The 6,943-nt window shown below is 43.0% G+C and overlaps 1 pseudogene; it reads right to left on the bottom strand.

Annotated features, from left to right (window-relative positions):
* Positions 1 to 4,197: 4,197 nt before the first annotated feature.
* LOC107042515 lies at positions 4,198 to 5,771 on the bottom strand (annotated as a pseudogene).
* Between the last annotated feature and the right edge of the window lie 1,172 nt (positions 5,772 to 6,943).

Raw genomic sequence — 6,943 nt, 5'->3', positions numbered from 1 at the left:
ATAACGAAGTATAATAATGACTCTGTGACAATTGTCACATTTAGAGCAAATATAAATTTGTGCTAGAATTCGAAATTTAAGTCTCGGGGGGAGCTCACACTCCCCTCCTTCCTTTCCCTTCAATTAAACCATCGAGGCAGCGCAAAAAACGCAACAAAAATGGATTTCTGATACACGGATTTTTTATCGGAGATTTGGCACCCAAGAAGAGGAGGACCCTGAGAACAATCTCTCGGGGTCACACCAAGAGGACCCAGGCTGAGGACGATCAACATCCGATCTTCCTCGAGTTGCCGAAGGTGGCCAAGGTCTAGAGGGACAAAGGACAACCTGCAGTCGGTTGGAGCGCGATGACCAGACATCAAGCGAGCGAAGACTCAAGGACGGATCATCGAGGAAAATGAATAATAGAAATTGTAAATAGAAATTGATTAACCCCACTTTTTACATTTTTCGCTAGATTTTAGGGAGCTGCGGGCCTACGTGCGAAAAACCGAGGCTCGTGAGTTCCTCCCGAGACTCAGGATAGTCAAGTCAAGGTGTATATTGGTCAACAGTAGCAGTCAAAGTACTAGTAACAGAATTGAATTTAGAGAATTTTCTGGAGCGTCGCCTCCGACACTATTGGAATCTTTTTGAGAGACCTGGCATTCGGGAACCGAGTTCCTGAGGACAAGACACCTGCTGGACGGCCCGAAGCCATCCCGAGCCAGGATAGGAAAGCTGAGCGAGCTAAGTACCTCATTTGTCTTGAGAATCTCGTTCTTTCTTGGTCCTGAATCATTTGTGGGGGATTTTCCCCTCACTTAAATAATTTTGTTGTTTACTCAAGGTCAAATATTATTTGAAGTCGATTGCGAGTAAATTATGCATTTCCGCAATTTTTGGAATTCATATATTTTGCACATATTCACATTTACTGAGAGCCTCGCCTCCGCATTTCGCGAGTTTAGTTTGATTTGTTACCTTTGCGCTAAAATTATTATTCTTTTTCCTGTAATCAATTTTGACACGAATTATATATTATTTTTATTGAAGATAAATTTTGAGTGTTGTGTTTCATTCTTTGGGGAGAATCTGTGGGTTTCCCAATTATTTCAGGAGTTCGAAGAGGGAGTCCTCCCTCCCCTTCGTAAACCAGAGTACGGGTAATTATCGATGGTTAATCTAAGTCAAGAATTTCGAGGTTTTGTCCGTTTTTACCCTCAAAAAACAAACGGACTGGCGCCTAATGGGTAATTAGGGCGACATAATTATCTATAGGTAGTCTTTGGATACTCGGATTTTTTTTGTATTCTTTAAAGATATTAAATTCGTCACAACTCTTTTATCCAACAACAAATATAAAATTTTATGAGGAAGATGACTCTAAATAAACAAACTACTGACTACAAAGTATTGCCCTAGCAAAGGTACTTCTATCTGTAGCACAAGGACGATTGTAGAAACGTACAAACACGTTGGATTTCTCCGACCAACCAGCTGTACTTCGGATGATATCTAGGCTAACACCTTTGAAAGCCACTGTTGAAGTAGGTGCGTGTTTTGTGCTATGCACAGAAAATGTTTTGGTGTCCACACCAGATTTGGCAAGACATGACCTAATCCATCGAGCCAATGTCTGCGATGATGCTGCCTCATAGGGCTGTTTAAGTGTAATAAAAAGCAATGAATTATCACCCCTAATCTCTTCAGTCCGGGACAGATAAGAGAGGACCGTGCCTGCCACGCAAACTTGCGATCTCTCGCTTAGAAAAGGAAGAATCCAGAGGGGCTGATTCTTACCTATCCTTGAAGTCTTAATCCTATCCGGTATCATAATCTCTAGGTTTCCAGCCTTTTGTTGAATATTTTCCAACTTAATTAAAGACAACGTTTGAAATCTATGAGCTGTGCATAACGCCAAGAGAGTAACGGTCTTCTCGCTGAGTTGTGCTATGGTTAGCCCATCATTCGGTGGTAGGGATTCCAGGTAGGACAAGACACACTCAGGATCCCAGGTGTGAGTGTATCTTGGCCTAGCAGGATGCAGCTTGGCCACACCTTTGAAAAAACGTTGGACTGGTGGGTCTCTCGCAATATCCTTCTCCGCGATTATGGAGAGTGCAGAACGGTGAGAGTTGAGGGAGCCATACGCAGCTCCTCGTTCAAACTCTTCAGTCAAGAATTAGAGCACTACTGGACCCGATACAGCAAAACAATCGATGTGTCTTCCCTGGCAAACGTCCTACCACTTCCGGAGTCCAACACTATACTGTTTGTGGGTTGACTCTGTAATTGACTGTGTCAAAATGTCCGCCGTTGTTGTGGAGAAACCCTTTCTGACGTAGGCTTGCCGGATAATACTCCTGCCACCAGGGTAAGTTGGCAAGCTAGAGGATGGACCAATGATCTGCAAGGAGAAAGTAAGAGCTCACTCGAGGCCTTGAATTTAATGGGTTCTCCCTCCAGAGCAGATAGAAATAAAGGATACCAGGGTTGTGCTGGCCAGAGGGGAACCACCACTATACCCGTTGCTTTATCCATCAAAATTTTCCGGATTGTGGGTAAAATTAAGGCAAAGGGGGGAAAAGCATAGAAGAAAAAATCCCCCCAATTGATGGTAAATGCGTCGATTGAGAATGCAGAGGGCTCTCTGTGCCATGAGCAATAGCGGACACATTTTGCATTGATACTTAAAGCAAAAAGGTCGATCTGCGGTCCCCCGAACCTCCGTACCAGACGTCTAAAAGCATAGTCTGCTAATTCCCACTGTGTCCACATTACTGACCCTGGATTCACGATCTGCTTCAAGATTCTCTTTTGAGGGGATGTAAGAGGCAAACAGCCAGATTGCTCTCGCCTCACACCACTGCCACACTTCTCGAGCTAAGTTGTGGAGATGAGGAAATCTCGTACCACCCATTATGTTGATGTAGGCAATAGCAGTGGTATTGTCCACTCGAAGTAGAATCTCACAATTCGACAGGTCTTGAGCGAAACAACAAAGAGCCAGGCGGATTGCCAAAAGTTCTAGATAGTTGATACTATAACGTCTCTCTTCTGCTGACCAGAAACCTCTAGCTGTATTACCTTCACAGGCTGCTCCCCAGTCTATGAGGGAAGCATCGGTGGAAATTGTGATTCTTGGTCTCCTTATCCTGATAGGATTGGAGCAGGTCAAAACATGTGCTCTCCACCAGTCCAGATCTGACTGGAGAAAATGAGGGATCACCATCAATTGATCGAAATCCCCTTCATTTACTATTAAACACGATTGTTTGACCCTCTCCAGTGATTTGGTGTAAAGCACCCCATAAGCAGTAGCTGGGCAGATAGAAATTGAGAAGCCTATCAAACGAGCGAAAGCCCTGATAGAACATTCTGTACCAGATTGGGGACGATCCAGCAACTCTCTAATTACCCCACGTTTCTTCTGAGGAATCTCCAGGCATAATTTCCTGGAATCAATTATAAACCCAAGGTATTCACTACGATTGGTAGGAACAAGAGAACTCTTCTCTATGTTGATGAAGAAACCTAGGCTAGACAACAGCTCGACCGTCTGTTGGGCATTTGAGCTACACTCCTCAGCAGATGAAGCGATGCACAGAATGTCATCTAAATAGATAGATGATACCAAGCCTTTAGCTCGAAGATATCCCATCACTGGTTTCATTATTTTTGTGAAAGCATGAGGGCTAGTAGCTAGACCAAAAGGGAAACAGGTAAACTGGAATAGTCTACCTCTGAAATAAAAGCGAAGAAATTTTCTATCTTCCCGACACATCGGGACTGAAAAATAAGCATCTTTTAGGTCGACCTTTGCCATGAAAGCGTCTTGTGAAATTAACTTCATTACTTTCCTCATGTCTTCTAATTTAAAGTGAGGGGGTACTATCAACTTATTAAGTTTTTCAAGATTGAAAATAAATCTCTTCGCCCCATTCGACTTGTCTATCAAAAAATAGGAGGAAATAAATTGACCCTCACAGGGGGTACAGAGCTCAATCGCTCCTAGATCTAGTAGCCTAACTATCTCAGCATTAATGACTTTCTCCTCTAGTTCAGAGAAAATCGGCTCTGGAGGAACTCTGGATTGAAAAGGGGGAGAATTGAAGGGGATTTCATAACCCTTCACACACTCCAGAACGAAGGTGTCTGTGCAGATACTTCTCCACTTAGGTATGAAGTGCCTGACATTACCAGCTAGGATTCTTACCACTTCTTGGCTTCTTGAGCCTTGTCTGGGTCTGTTGAGGCTGGAATCTGACTGTTGTGATGACGGGATGATGACTTGCGATTGGAGAAGTTGCTGGTGCTGCTGTTGCCCACTCGGGGCTTCCCTCGAGGTCTCGTGCCCGCTTGTGGCCTCCTGAACTTGACAAGCGGGCCCTTCGGGTTTAAAGTATTCTGCTTCTTCGATGGAGCAGGAGCAACTTTGAGGTCTTGGCTGAGCTTAGACAAAGTCTTGACCTCCTTCACCTTCTCTGAGAGATACAGCTGTTGGTCCTATACAGCTGTTGGTCCGGTGAGATAGTCTCCAATGCATCACGGACCTGTTTGTTGAGACTAGGAGATATGAATGCTCTTCTAGTCGACGAAAATCCTCGATGAACCTGGGTTATCAATTTTCCTGCATCACAAAGTTTCTGCTACCGACGTCGGTGGCCGAGTGCATTAGACGGAAGTCTAGTGTGCGAAAAGTTGTGAGTTCGATTCCCCGTGGAACCGAATTTTTCAACGGAAGGCTCCGGCGAGCGGGAGGTTGCTAATAGAGGAACCGCCTGTACCGGCATGGGTTTTCTGTGGTTTCCCCATGCTACTTCTATGTTCTATAGAAGTGCGAATTCGGTACAGTGTAGAATCCACAGCCGTATGCATAGGGTTGGATAGAGTGCCGAATGGGACCCGAAAAAGGGACTCCGAGGCCGTAAAAAAAAAAGTTTCTGCAGGAGATCTAGCTTGTCTATCTCATCATCTTCCAAAAGGTTGGAGATAGCTGCTCCCAGTGCAACCAGGGCCGAGCCTGCAAGGTTCTGTGAGGTATAAAATTTTTTATCCGCCTGAACCAAACCATCCGTCGAGATAGCCAAAATCTCAGAATTTAGCTTTGGAGCCTCAAATTGGCATTCTGTCGACGTGCGTGGATAATTCTCCATTAATTTATCCAGGACCTCTTTCTCCAGTGGCTTTGTTAACCAAACTGCCCAGCGAGCTTCCAGCTCATCTTGAAGAGATATTTCTAGCTCCTGAGGCTTAGATGGGTCAGCGCCCAGAACTTCCAACAGCTCTGGGTCCAAGCTCGAGGCATCTTCTAGATCCACAATCACAGGATCATTCTCAATAGGGACTGTGCTCTGTGAGGCCTCTATTGGGCTACTTGTCTCTGGGACGGGTGCGTCTGGCGCAGTTGTGTCAGACACAGTAGACGCTCCGGTGCTTCGGCCATTTTGATGGGTGTCAGATGCCTTAGGGGCAGATGACGAATTTGAATTCCCAACGTCTTGATTTTCCTTGTTTCCTGGAAATTGAGGACACAAGAAGAGGTTAGGTCGTGAGTCGTCTCCTGAGGATATGCTCAACCTTCCCTGAGGCTTGGACGATTATGGCTTTGTCTTTAGGATCGAGTCGACGTCCGTTGCGGCCATTTTGGGATTATACTTACCATGAGAATCATCGGGTGGCTGTGCAAAGAGACGCTGCACCTGAACATTCAATTTTTAAATTTTCCGAAGGATCTCGGCCTTCTCATTACGATCTTCATGCTTCCTATTCTTATGTTTACCCATAATTCAACAACTTTAAAAAACTAATAAATATATCAAAAGAAAAAATACTCTACGGAAATTGCGTGTGAACCACTCGCGCACACACGACACAGTTGGTAGGCCCTCGCTAGAGGCGCCACGACCGGCTTTTTTCTTACTTTTTGGATTTGTATAGCTCCAACTAGCACTGGCGGGCGACTACAAGTATTTAAAATCTCGAAGACGAGGCTCGAATATAATTCACTATCTCCCTTAGTTTCGCAGATATTTTTGAAAAATTTACCGATTCAATTTTTTTTGGCTGTGAATTCTCAATATCCCCCCCCCCCCGCCATTTTTGAGACCATTTTTTGAGTTAATCTGGAATGAATGATTAACACAAAATTGTATTGTGAGTGATTTCGCCAAAAATTGGTCCGGTTTGGTTCCTTGAAAATTTTAATTTTGTAAACTTTTCCGATGGTTTTTTCTACTACCCAAAGAGCTTTGAAAAACTCTCCCCATTATCGTCGGAAAAGTCAATTTCTTTGATTTTCAACTCTTTATCGTCTTTTTTGTTGAAATTCTGGGTGTCAGAAGATATGATACGAGATTTTTTGAGTCATCAATATGTATTATTAGCGAAAATTTTCCGTTCTTTCGATTAAGCATGGTTTAAAGTCGTTCATCACCAGAAATGTCCTGAAATTCCAAAAAGAGTTAAAAATTCCGCGTTGTATCACCTTTCCCCATCTGGATTGCAGATTTTTCATTTTTGTTGTGGAACTAACTTTTTGTTTCGGAAAGTATCCAAAAATGAAGGTGGGATTCCACTCTATTCTATCTAAACATTATTTCTGCCCTGTTTTTCCTTTTTTTGATTTTTTTCATTAATTAAAAATGTTTTTTTTTCATCGAAAACTTTTTTTGCGAAGAAATTGAGAAAAGAAAATTTTACTGGAAAAGTATTTAATATGCCCTAGTATTATTTATGCCCTATTAGTATCTTAGTTTCAGCTAGTTTCAGCCAGATGTGGAATCATAAAACCACAATATTTCATCTCATATGATAAGGTCGGTTTATTTCAAGATGAAATGAATGGACCGATTCTCTATCATATACAGAGACATAAGAAAAACAATAAAATTCCAGTAGATGATTTCTTGAACAGGGAATTAAAATACTCCAGAGATATACCAAATATCGATACAGA

This window comes from Diachasma alloeum, unplaced genomic scaffold (genome assembly GCF_001412515.2).
Source record: "Diachasma alloeum isolate Michigan unplaced genomic scaffold, Dall2.0 Dall_scaffold_00484, whole genome shotgun sequence".
Lineage (NCBI taxonomy): Eukaryota > Metazoa > Arthropoda > Insecta > Hymenoptera > Braconidae > Diachasma > Diachasma alloeum.
Note: the sequence above shows the minus strand (reverse complement) of the source record. Positions and strands in the feature narration are given on the sequence as shown.